Here is a 12,120-nt window from a genome sequence, read left to right on the forward strand (position 1 = left end):
CCTACTCCAAAATAATTAAAGCAATATTAAAAAAGAACAAAGCTGGAATAAAAGTAAGTTGTAGCTTATTTCAAAGCTACAATAATAAAGACAGTATGATACTGGCATAAGGATAGACATATGGATCAATGAAATAGAATTGAGAGTCCAGAAATAGACTCATACATCTATGGTCAGTTGATTTCCCACATGGGTGCCAAGACAATTCAATGGGGAAAGAATAGTCTTTTCAATAAATGATGCTGAGGCAACTGGATATACACATGCAAAAGAATGAAACTGAACACCTCTCTCACATCATATACAAAAAGTAAGCTGAACATGGATCAAAGACCTACATGTAAGAGCTAAAACCATCCCACTCTTAGAAGAAAGGCAAAAATCTTTATGACTTTGGATTAAGCACTGGTTTCTTAGATATGACATCAAAAGTACCAGTGACAAGAGAAAAAATATATAAATTTGACTTCATCAAAATTAAAATCTTGTATTTGAAAGGATACTATCAAGAAAGTGAGAAGACAACTTATAGAGTGAGAAAAATATATGTAAATCATAAATGTTATAAGGGACTTATATCCAGAAAGTACAAAGGACTTTTACAACTCAACAATAAAAAGACTATTAACATAACTAAAGGATGGCAAAGGATTTAAATTCATATTTCTCAAACTAGACATACAAATGGTCAATATGGACATGAAAACATGTTCAAAATTGTTAGCTATTAGGGAAATCACAACCACAATGAGATACTACTTCATACTCACTAGAATGGCTATAATTTTGTAAATAAATAAATAAAGTTGATGAGGATCTGGAGAAATTGGAACCCTCATACTTTGCTTATGGACATATAAAATTGTGTAGCCATTGTAGTAAACAGTCTGGTAGTTGCTCTAAAAGTTAAACGTACAGTTAACATATGACCCAGCAATTCCACTCCTAGGTCTATACCCAAAAGAACTGAAAATGTATGTCCACTCAAAAACTTGTACATGATTGTTCATAGTAGCAGTATTCTTGCTAGCCCAAAAGTGGAAAGTGTCATCAACTGATGGTGAATGGATAAACAAAATGTGGTCTATTCATACAAAGGACTATTATTCAGCCATAAGAAGGAATGAAGGAATAAAGTCCATGCTACAACATGGATAAATCATGAAAATATGCTAGGTGAAAGAAGCTAAATGCAAAAGGCCACATACTGTAAGATTCTATTTATATGAAATACCCAAAATAGGCAAAATGATAGAAATAGGAAGTAGATTAGTAATTGCCAAAACCTGGAAGGAGGAGGGAGTAGGGAGTGACTACTAATGGGTACAGAGTTTCTTTTTGGGGTGATAAAAATGTTCCAGAAACATACAGTGTATGGTTGTGCAATCTTGTGAATATATGAAATATACTAAAACCCACTTAATTGTACATTTTAAAAGGACGATTTTGTTGTACGTAAATTATATCTCAATCAAAAATTTAAAAAATAAGAATAATTAGGACAAAGATGATAATTAAGCTGCCAAGTGAGAATCTGAAAAAGATTTTTGGATAGTTAATTAAAGCAAGTAGTATGAGTGGGCCACTAGTGCAGTCGCTGTGGGAGATGCCCCATTTATATCCCCCTTTAAAAGAATCTGCAACAGAGAGCACAGCGGATTGAATGTCTCCATCTCCCGACCTTTGGATCCAGGCTTCCTCTGGGGCTGTTGTCTGACAATGACTGAGCATGGCAAGGGTAGGAACTGAGCCATTCCTGGCGATGAGATTCTTCCCATGGGCAACTTCTGCTTAGAACTCCCCACTGGCCTGGCAGAGATTTTCTCCAAACTATGCTGCAACCTATCACTCCTCCTGTTCACTCCTTTCCACTCTCCTTTCTCAGAGCAGGGTAGGAAAAGGCTCTCCCTGACTACTCCTTGTCCCACCCTTTAGTCTTCACAGCTGTTTCCCCTGAAAAATCTTTTGCTCATTTAATCTTGGCATATGCTTCTTGAAGGGCAGGAACTGACTCACTGAAGTATATATAAGAATGACTCTAGCACAAGACTTGAAGAATGTGGCTGAAAAGTCCTGGTAGGACTGAATGTGTCTGCTCTCTAGCAAAAAAAGAGTGTGGAGACATCATTACTTCTTGCACCCCCAGGATTCCAAAATCAGATATTGTAACACATTTCATTCACTTGTACTAAACAGTTGTATAAAGAACTTACACAAACAAATTCTCCCCAAGGTGTCTTATTTGAAGAACAATATGTATTTGAGTGAAGGAGTTCAGAAATGTTTGGGAAAAATCAGTTTCACACAACTTAACCAATATAGGCATTGATTGAGGCCACACACACTGCAAGTGTAAATCAGATGTGGCTTAAAAGTCTAAAGTTTTGTTGTGGATCACAACAAAATAGTGAATCATGAACTCAATTTTGTGGGTCAAGACAGCAAGTGGGTTTTTTTTTAAGAACAGAATAAATCAGAAGATACATACATAGTAAAGGTAAGTATAGTTTCATGAAACTTGTTTTAGATATGTGTGTGTGTGTGTGTGTGTATTTGTGTACATATTTATATACATTAACTCGGTTTGGATATAAAATGTATTTTTGTTATAGGTTGCAATCAAAAAAGGTTGAAAGTTACAATCTAAGGGATACACAGTTAAGCTGCCAAGGTTAGGATTCATGGTAAAGATATTTAGCGGGCTTCCCTGATGGCACAGTGGTTGAGAGTCCACTTGCCGATGCAGGGGACACGGGTTTGTGCCCTGGTCTGGGAAGATCCCACATGCTGCGGAGCGGCTAGGCCCGTGAGCCAAGGCCACTGAGTCTGCGCGTCCAGAGCCTGTGCTCCGCAACGGGAGAGGCCACACAGTGAGAGGCCTGCGTACAAAAAGATATTTAGCAACATTCTCCAAGGTAGGAACAGAATTTCTAAGTCCCCAGAGCCTCATCAAGGGGGTATGCTTTTGAGTGGCAATGTCCAAGCAAGGGTGAGTCACATCACACTTTCTGGAAGCATGAGCCCAAAATCATATTCATAACCTGGATAAGAGCTGGAGATTACCTTGCCTGGGCCAGGTACATCTCGGAGTTATAAAATGTACAATATGACTGCAAGGTACAATCACAGTAAATATGATAAACAAAATCTCACTCATCATACTTAGTCTCTCCAGGCTAACACAGTCTATCTCAAATCTATTCCTGAAAATATCATTGCTGCTGGCCCAAGACAAAGAACATCTCTAGAGAGAAGGCTTGTTTACAGACTCTTGACCCAACGCTAGAGCTCATCCTGTAGTTTTGTCTCATTATAGTCACATCTCATGGAAGTCAGTCCCCGCCTCCACAAACACCTAAAAAGGCCAGATGTGGGCCACGGAGGCTGGAAGCCTAAAGGAAAGAGTTACAGAGAAGTGAGGGATGTTGGAAAGAGTAATTTGTTTGCAAAACTAGATTCCACACAGAATTGAAAAGGAAAAGAAAAAAATCAGTAAGGCATTGAAACATGAGTTTCAGTATTCTGACCCCAAAAATGCAACAAAGAAACCTAATGCTGAGAAGAATCATGGGGCTGTCCAATCTTAAAGATGAAAGAAATGCTAAAGGTCTCCAAGATACTTCTCAAAGTTGAGATATATGTACCCTCAGGGATAGAGGTAGATGAGCTAAGGAATAGAAAATCCACAAGAAAAACAACGTGTGGAAGGGTCCTATTATTTCATTGAATCTACAGTACCATGGATCGTAAGATGCACTGTTATTTTTGAACCACTGAAAGAAGAGAAAAAACGCTGCAATGAGTCAATGTGTTCCTTTCACTTAAAATATTTTAATCTTATTTTAGAGATCTTTTGGATTAGATATAAATTTTATCATATACCATTCTTGAAGGAAAATTTTAACTATACAAGTTGATTATATATAAAAGGAAAAATTATGGGCAAAATAAATTGACTATGACATTCTAAAATTTCTTCAAATTCCATGTCACTCTTCTGGATCACTTTTTAATATAGAGTCTCTGATGTTCACAGATATGAGCCTTTGAGTCATCAGGATGCAGCCTTTTTTAGAAGGCTGCTCTGCTACCATCTCCAGGGCTCTCTTCCACGCTGCCAACCCCTTGTGCAAGCCTTGGTGCTGTCATTCTACTGAACTTAGTAAGAGGTGTCACTGGTGGGTTTTTAGACAACAACTAGACTCACATTCCTTCCTCAAGTATTCCTTAGTTCGTTTGTTGACAGAAATTTTAAGGGGCTACTGTTGTCTAGTCACACCACCAGCAATTCTTTTACTGTGCAGATACATGGCTGAAAACTCTATCAAGACCTAACATAACTTGGAAGGTTACGTAGGGTTCCCGGTCATCTGTTCCACATGGCTGTACATCGCTCATTCATCAGCTCAGCTGTCATCCATCTGTGGGAGTGTGTGCGTGTGTGTGTGTGTGTGTGAGCACAGAGTAAGATCACTGAGTTCAATCTCATTCTCATATGAGATTGGGTTTAAACTCATACACTAATACTGCATTCATTTCCTATTTCTGCATAACTACTACAAAATTATCATCTTAAAACGACACCCTTTTATTATCACACAGTTCCGGAGACCAGAAGTTTATTATGGCATTTGTCAGCTGGATTTACTGCTTAGGACCTCAAAAGACCAAAATCATGGTATTGATAGAACTGCATTCCCTTCTAGAGGTTCTGGGGAAGAATCATACTCATTCAGGTTGTTGGGAGAATTCAATTCATTATAGTTGTAGCACAGAAGTCCTGGTTTCCTTGACACATGGCCCTCTGAATATTTAAGCCAGCAATATGTGTTGAATCCTGTTCATGTTTCAATTCTCTCTGACTTCCCCCTTCTGTTGTATCTCTCTAACTTCCTATTTGGTCCTCAACTGGGAGAAAGCTCTGTATTCAAGGACTTGTGATTACACTGGGTCCACCAAGTTAATCCCAGAATAATCTCTCTATTTTAACATCAACTGATTAACAACCTTAATTACATCTGCAAAGTCTCTTTGGCCATGTAACATAATGCATTCACGAGTATGACAATAGAGGGTGAAGGTAATGGGGGCCCAAATTCTGTCTACCACCTTTAGTTTGACTTTGTCATTTAAAATTGAATATGGTGGCAAGTTTTAACCATCTGATGTTATGCATGGCCTCATGTTGAAATGCTATACTTTGTCATCTATGCTCTTGAGGATGATCAATTTAGCACACTTGGCATTGACAGGCATGTCAGAAGACACTGGAATTTTCTCAGCATTTCTTATTTGACTAAATTCAGTTTCCTTTTTTCCTCAATTGAATCCCTTGTCACTGGAATTTAAGCAGCTTCCAAAACATTGGAAGTTTTTGACAAATTAATATTCTATACTTTAATAACAGTTCTGCATCATGCATGAATTTGGTTACACTGGCCTCTTACTGTTTTGAAATTTCTTTCGTTTATTGTGAGTACTTTGTCAATTTTTCCTGCCTTCAGTGGCATCACTTGGCATGTAGTAAATGATCCTTTAGTATGTATTTTAGTAACAAAATATAGCACAGCTTCGTCTCTTTGTGAGTTTCTTCCTTGGCTGTAGCTTTGCAAGAACATATAGACATGTGGCCAGTTTTCTAACGATAAACATTTTCATCACTAGTAACAAATTTACATTTCGCTTCTTGTTTCCATGTTTTTCTGCAAAATGATACTTTTCATTTCAATGCTAAATCATAGTATAATCTTGTTGAAAACATTCAATAGCATTAACTCAACTAAGGCCATGGTCTTAACAGAACGAGCATTAGATGGCTAGAGAATTGCTTCCAGACATAAGCCTGCAGGAGCATAGGTAGTACTGCCAGAAGTGCTGCAGATGTGTGCAAGTTACTTACCTCTCTGAGCCTCAGGATCCTCATGGGTAAAATAAGGACAATAACATGCAACTCACTGGGCATTTGTGAGACTAAGACAACATAAGTGTGATGGATACTAGACTTTCAGTGACAGTTATTCTCTTTCCCTAATTAAAGTAGGTATCACTATAATGCACAATAGTGGATGCACAGAATCACAACTTCCTGGAGCTCTGTTGCTGGAAGAGACATTTAGTAGACATTATCTATTTTATCCTCCTCATATTTTTGTTTTGATTTGAATTTTATTTTATTTATTTATTTTTTATACTGCAGGCTCTTATTAGTTATCTATTTTATACATATTAGTGTATATATGTCAATCCCAATCTCCCAGTTCATCCCACCCTCCCCCACCCCCGGCTTGCCCCGCTTGGGGTCCAAACGCTTGTTCTCTATATCTCTGTCTCTATTTCTGCCTTGCAAACAGGTTCATCTGTACCATTTTTCTAGATTCCACATATATCTTCCTCATTTATTAACTGAGTGTATTAGTCTCCTAGGCCTGCCATAACAAAGTGCTACAAACTTGGTGGCTTACAACAGAAATGTATTCTCTCATAATTCTGGAGGCCAGAAGACCAAAATCAAAGTGTTGGCAGGGCCATGTCCCTCCGAAGGCTCTAGGGAGAATCTTTCATTGGCTTTTCCAGGTTCTGATGGCTCCTGGTGTTCTTGGGCTTGTACTTATCACTCCAAAATCTGCCTCTGTCTTCACATGGTCTTCTCCTTTGTGTCACTGTATGTCCTCTCCTCTTCTTATGAGGACACCAGTCATTGGATTTACTGCCCATGGGGAAAATCCAACATGTATATCCAGCATGATTTCATCTCAAGATCCTTAACTAACTGCATCTGCAAAGACCATATTTCCAAATAAGGTCCCAGTCTAAGGTTTCAGATAGTCACGAATTTTGAGGGGACACTATTCAACCCACTACACTGGGGAAACAAGTTTTACTGAAATAACATTTAAAATCGAACAAACTTGTAACTTTGAATATTTCTATTTGAGCGTTAAAGATCTTATATTTTCTATCTCTATATTCTCAGCAGTAGCCTGTAAAAACATGCATTTTTGGTTTTACAAGATGTGAGTGGCAAGTGAAGACAGTAAGCTGAATAGCAAGCAAAGGACAAGCAGATGTAATATTTTAAAATAGTGCATAACATACAGTTAACACAAATCCTTTAACCACCCCACCCCTGGGAATTTCTCACTGGCCATGTTTTCCCACAAGTTTCAGCCTCTACCCATATTGCTCAGTTCCATGGGTTCTTTGTTTGCCTCTCCTTATTCCTTCGTTTTTTCCTGAATTCACTTCTTCTTGGACTCCTTTTAAATTCAAAACCCTGTGTTAGTTTCCTGTCATTGTTATAACACATTACCACAAACTTAAGTAACTTTAAACAGCACAAAGGTATTATCTTACAATTCTCTAGGGGAGAACTCCTTTCCTTGCCTTTTCCAACTTTTAGAGGTTGCCAACCTTCCTTGGCTTATGTCTCCATTCCTCCACCTTCAAAGCCAGCAATGACAGGTTGAGTCTTTCTCAAACTGCATCACACTGACTTCTACTGCTTTCCTTTTTCTCTTTTATTTATTATTCTTATACAGCAGGTTCTTATTAGTTATCTATTGTATACATATCAGTGCATATATGTCAATCCCAATCTCCCAATTCATCCAACGCCCCCACCCCCGCTTTCCCCCCTTGGTGCCCATACATTTGTTCTCTACATCCGTGTCTCCACCCCTGCCCTGCAAATCGGTTCATCGGTACCATTTTTCTAGATTCCACATATATGCGTTAATATATGATATTTGCTTTTCTGTTTCTGACTTACTTCACTCTGTATGACAGTCTCTAGGTCCATCCATGTCTCAACAAATGACCCAGTTTTGTTCTTTCTTATGGCTGAGTAATATTCCATTGTATATATGTACCACATCTTCTTCATCCATTTGTCTGTCGATGGGCACTTAGGCTGCTTCCATGACCTGGAGATTGTAAATAGTGCTGCAGTAAACATTGGGGTGCATGAGTCTTTTTGAATTATGGTTTTCTCTGGGTAGATGCCCAGTAGTGGGATTGCTGGGTCATATGGTAGTTCTATTTGTAATTTTTTTAAGGAAGCTCCATACTGTTCTCCATAGTGGCTGTATCAACTTATGTTCCCACCAACAGTGAAAGAGGGTTCCCTTTTCTCCACACCCTCTCCAGCATTTTTTGTTTGTAGATTTTCTGATGATGACCATTCTAACTGGTGTGAGGTGATATCTCATTGTACTCCTGACTTGCATTTCTCTAATAATTAGTGATGTTGAGCAGTTATTCATGTGCCTCTTGGCCATCTGTATATCTTCTTTGGAGAAATGTCTATTTAGGTCTTCTGCCCATTTTTGGATTGGGTTGTTTTTTTAATATTGAGTTGCATGAGCTGTTTATATATTTTGGAGATTAATCCTTTGTCCATTGATTTGTTTGCAAATATTTTCTCCCATTCTGAGGGTTGTCTTTTCGTCTTGTTTATGGTTTCCTTTGCTGTGCAAAAGCTTTGAAGTTTCACTAGGTCCCATTTGTTTATTTTTGTTTTTATTTCCATTACTCTAGAAGGTGGGTCAAAAAAGATCTTGCTGTGGTTTATGTCAAAGGGTGTTCTTCCTATGTTTTCCTCTAAGAGTTTTATAGTGTCTGGTCTTACATTTAGGTCTTTAATCTATTTTGAGTTTATTTTTGTGTATGGTGTTAGGGAGTGTTCTAATTTCATTCTTTTACATGTAGCTGTCCAGTTTTTCCAGCACCACTTATTGAAGAGACTGTCTTTTCTCCATTGTATATCCTTGCCTCCTTTGTCGTAGATTAGTTGACCATAGGTGCATGGGTTTATCTCTGGGCTTTCTATCCTCTTCCATTGATCTATATTTCTGTTTTTGTGACAGTACCATACTGTCTTGATTACTGTAGCTTTATAGTATAGTCTGAAGTCAGGGAGTCTGATTCCTCCAGCTCTGTTTTTGTCCCTCAAGATTGCTTTGGCTATTCGGGGTCTTTTGTGTCTCCATACAAATTTTAAGATTTTTTGTTCTAGTTCTGTAAAAAATGCCATGGGTAATTTGATAGGGATTGCATTGAATCTGTAGATTGCTTTGGGTAGTATAGTCATTTTCACAATATTGATTCTTCCAATCCAAGAATATGGTATATCTGTCCATCTGTCTGTGTCACCTTTGATTTCTTTCATCAGTCTCTTAACAGGTCTTTTGTCTCCTTAGGTAGGTTTATTGCTTGGTATTTTATTCTTTTTGTTGCAGTGGTGAATGGGATTGTTTCCTTGGATTTCTCTTTCTGATCTTTCATTGTTAGTATATAGGAATGCAAGAGATTTCTGTGCACTAATTTTGTATCCTGCAACTTTACCAAATTCACTGATTAGCTCTAGTAGTTTTCTGGTGGCATCTTTAGGATTATCTATGTATAGTATCATGTCATCTGCAAACAGTGACAGTTTTACTTCTTCATTTCCAATTTGTATTCCTTTTATTTCTTTTTCTTCCCTGATTGCCATGGCTAGTGACCTCTGCTTCTGTCACCACATCTCCATTTATAAGGACCCTTCTGATTACATTGGACCCATCCAGATAATCCAGGATGATCTTCCCATCTCAAGATTCTTAATCAGATCTGCAAAGTCCCTTTTGCCATGGTTCCACAGATTAGGACCTGGATATCTTTGAGGGGGCATTACTCTGTCTACCATATACCCTCATCTTATCAAACAGAACATTTTAGCTCTCCACCCTCCAGGCTGACCTGCATGCTGAAAGACTCATTAAACAGAGATTCTTACCCTTTATTTACCTGCTCTGAGATTTATAGCTTTATTTTTCTCCTCCCCTTCTAGTCATACCAAATGAAAAATATAGTAAGAAGATGGCTTTTTAAAAAAGATTGTTTCCCTCTGAAATAAGTTTTCTCCCCTCAACTCCCTTACTCCCAAAATGCTGAAATGGTTACAGTGCTTGGGTTTTAAACAATATATATTTCCATTATATTCCATTAAATGATTATGTGAAAATTCCCTTTTAGTCAGTTGTTACCTTCTAGAAATTACAGACATTTGGCTTTTTTTTTCTTTCTTCTTTTTTTTTTTAAGCCTTAAGTAGCAGTGCTGAGACAGTGCAATTTCCAAAGCACCCATATTTATACCTAGGAGATACATCAATAGAATGTGGCCAAATATATTTTAAACTAAATAAAAATTTCTAACTCTTAAGATGTCCATAAATGTTCTTTTTCATTTCTAAGTACATATGATCATTCAGATTCCCTATTCCCATTGAGAACGGAAAGAGGTTTATTAAAGCTTGAATAAGAGATTCAAGAAAGCTTATTCTGGCCGCTTCACTAAATATTATTAAATTAGGCTTCACAGGAAAGGTCCTAGAGAAGAGGGAGAGTTGAATGGATCAGACAAGATCTTAATTTTTTTAAAGTCAGTATTGACAACGCAAGAGGACTGTAAATAATAAATGCATCAACAGTATTATATTCTGCAAAAGAGAGGCACATGTCTATTTCTAAACTGGTCTGATTCTGGAAAAAACTGGAATATCATGTTCCATTCTAAGCTGGGGCACGTCCAAGGGAGAATAAAAAGGGTGGTGAAGAGTCTGGGGACCGTGAAATATGAAAATAGTCTAAAAATAGCAGTTGCTGACTTGGAAAAGTTAAGGATAGTGGATCCGTGCAGTCTACCAGAACTGAACCACTGCCATGTGGGTAAGGCAGTAGATTTAATCCTTGGTGGCTTTAGCTTATCATCCTCTGGTCCTTCCTCCACACTACTGCCCAGAGGATTTTTCAAGACAAATCTTAATATTTCACTATCTGTTGCTACTCCCCCCATGAGCAAGCAAGCATGTAGCCAGTCTCCAGGCCAGTTAAGAGGGTCTGAGCATCTGAGGACCAGATAGGACCCAAACCCCCATGAGATGGCATTCAGAGGAGCTGGAGGCCCTCAGAAGGAGTTTAGGGCCATCACCATCAATTATGATGACCCTTGTGACAACAGATCATAGCCCTAATTAAAGATTCTGAAACATGCCATGTTTTCTCTCCCACCTCTATGCTTCTGTTTACGATGTTTCCTCACCCTGGAAGGTAGTCGTGTCACTAACTTCCCATCATTCTACAGGACCTAAATGAACTTTTACCATGTCTGAAAGCTTTCTCTGAGGATCATGTTCCAGTTTTCCCCAGATGAGTTGGGTGCCCCTTCCTCTATATTAAAATACCACCTTGCACAAACGTTTTACAGAAAGTATTGAATTGCTTTGCCATCACTGATGTACTTGACAGCAGGACATATGAGCCTAATCTGGGACACATCTGTATATGAGGGGGCCTTTATGTGTTGTATAAGCTGATGTGCATGGAGGGGAAGGGACTGGAAGGAGGAGGTCTTGAGCATCTGAGTCTGGTGGCTAAGATGGAAGAAAGGTGGGGAAATCAAAAGAACAACTTAGTGGCTAGCTCTCAATCTGGGGACTGGTTCCTAAGCCTGGCCCCATGGACTAAGTCCAAGTCCTATGGAGAAAGAAAAGCTTTAGGAACTAAAAGACTTGTAAAAAAAAATGAGGTACATGCAGGACTGATTAGGGGTCAGGCAACAAACTATAGCACACGGTAGGGAAAGTGAACCTTCTTACCTTCTGCACTGACTACTGAGCCCTGCTTGGATTTGGAAAGGCCACCAGTGCATCTGAGACAGTGCCCAGGGAACTGTGGCACAGCGGTGGTGAGGAGTGCAGGTATGCTCATGGGAATTCTGCAGTGGGCCAGGAAGCCCTTGTCCAGCAGATGCTGCTCTGCCATGTTTAGAGGAAGAGGACTTAGGAACACTTGGAAGAAATGATGAGTGAGCAATAAAAAATTTTTTTTAATCTTGGGGATTCCCAGAGCTACTTCAAGAGTGACTTTTGCAAAGGGCTTGGGTTCTTACACTACAAGGGAGAAATGACCAAGCAGCCAAGTATAGATTATCACTGTTACCGTGACTCTATTTATAGCCATGGTCTGGAGGCCTGGTGAAATCCAGGTATGGTTATATTATATTCTTTTTTTTTGTGGTATGTGGGCCTCTCACTGTTGCGCCTCTCCCGTTACGGAGCACAGGCTCTGGACGCGCAGGCTCAG

At 38.8% G+C, this 12,120-nt stretch overlaps 1 protein-coding gene across 1 annotated transcript in view; it reads right to left on the reverse strand.

Annotated features, from left to right (window-relative positions):
• PDE11A (phosphodiesterase 11A) overlaps window positions 1-12,120 on the reverse strand; it is a 449,383-nt gene that overhangs the window by 219,388 nt on the left and 217,875 nt on the right. The gene's annotated exons all lie outside the window — the stretch shown is intronic.

The sequence above is a fragment of the Mesoplodon mirus genome (assembly GCF_964341445.2).
Source record: "Mesoplodon mirus genome assembly, chromosome: 8".
Classification (NCBI taxonomy): Eukaryota; Metazoa; Chordata; class Mammalia; order Artiodactyla; family Ziphiidae; genus Mesoplodon; species Mesoplodon mirus.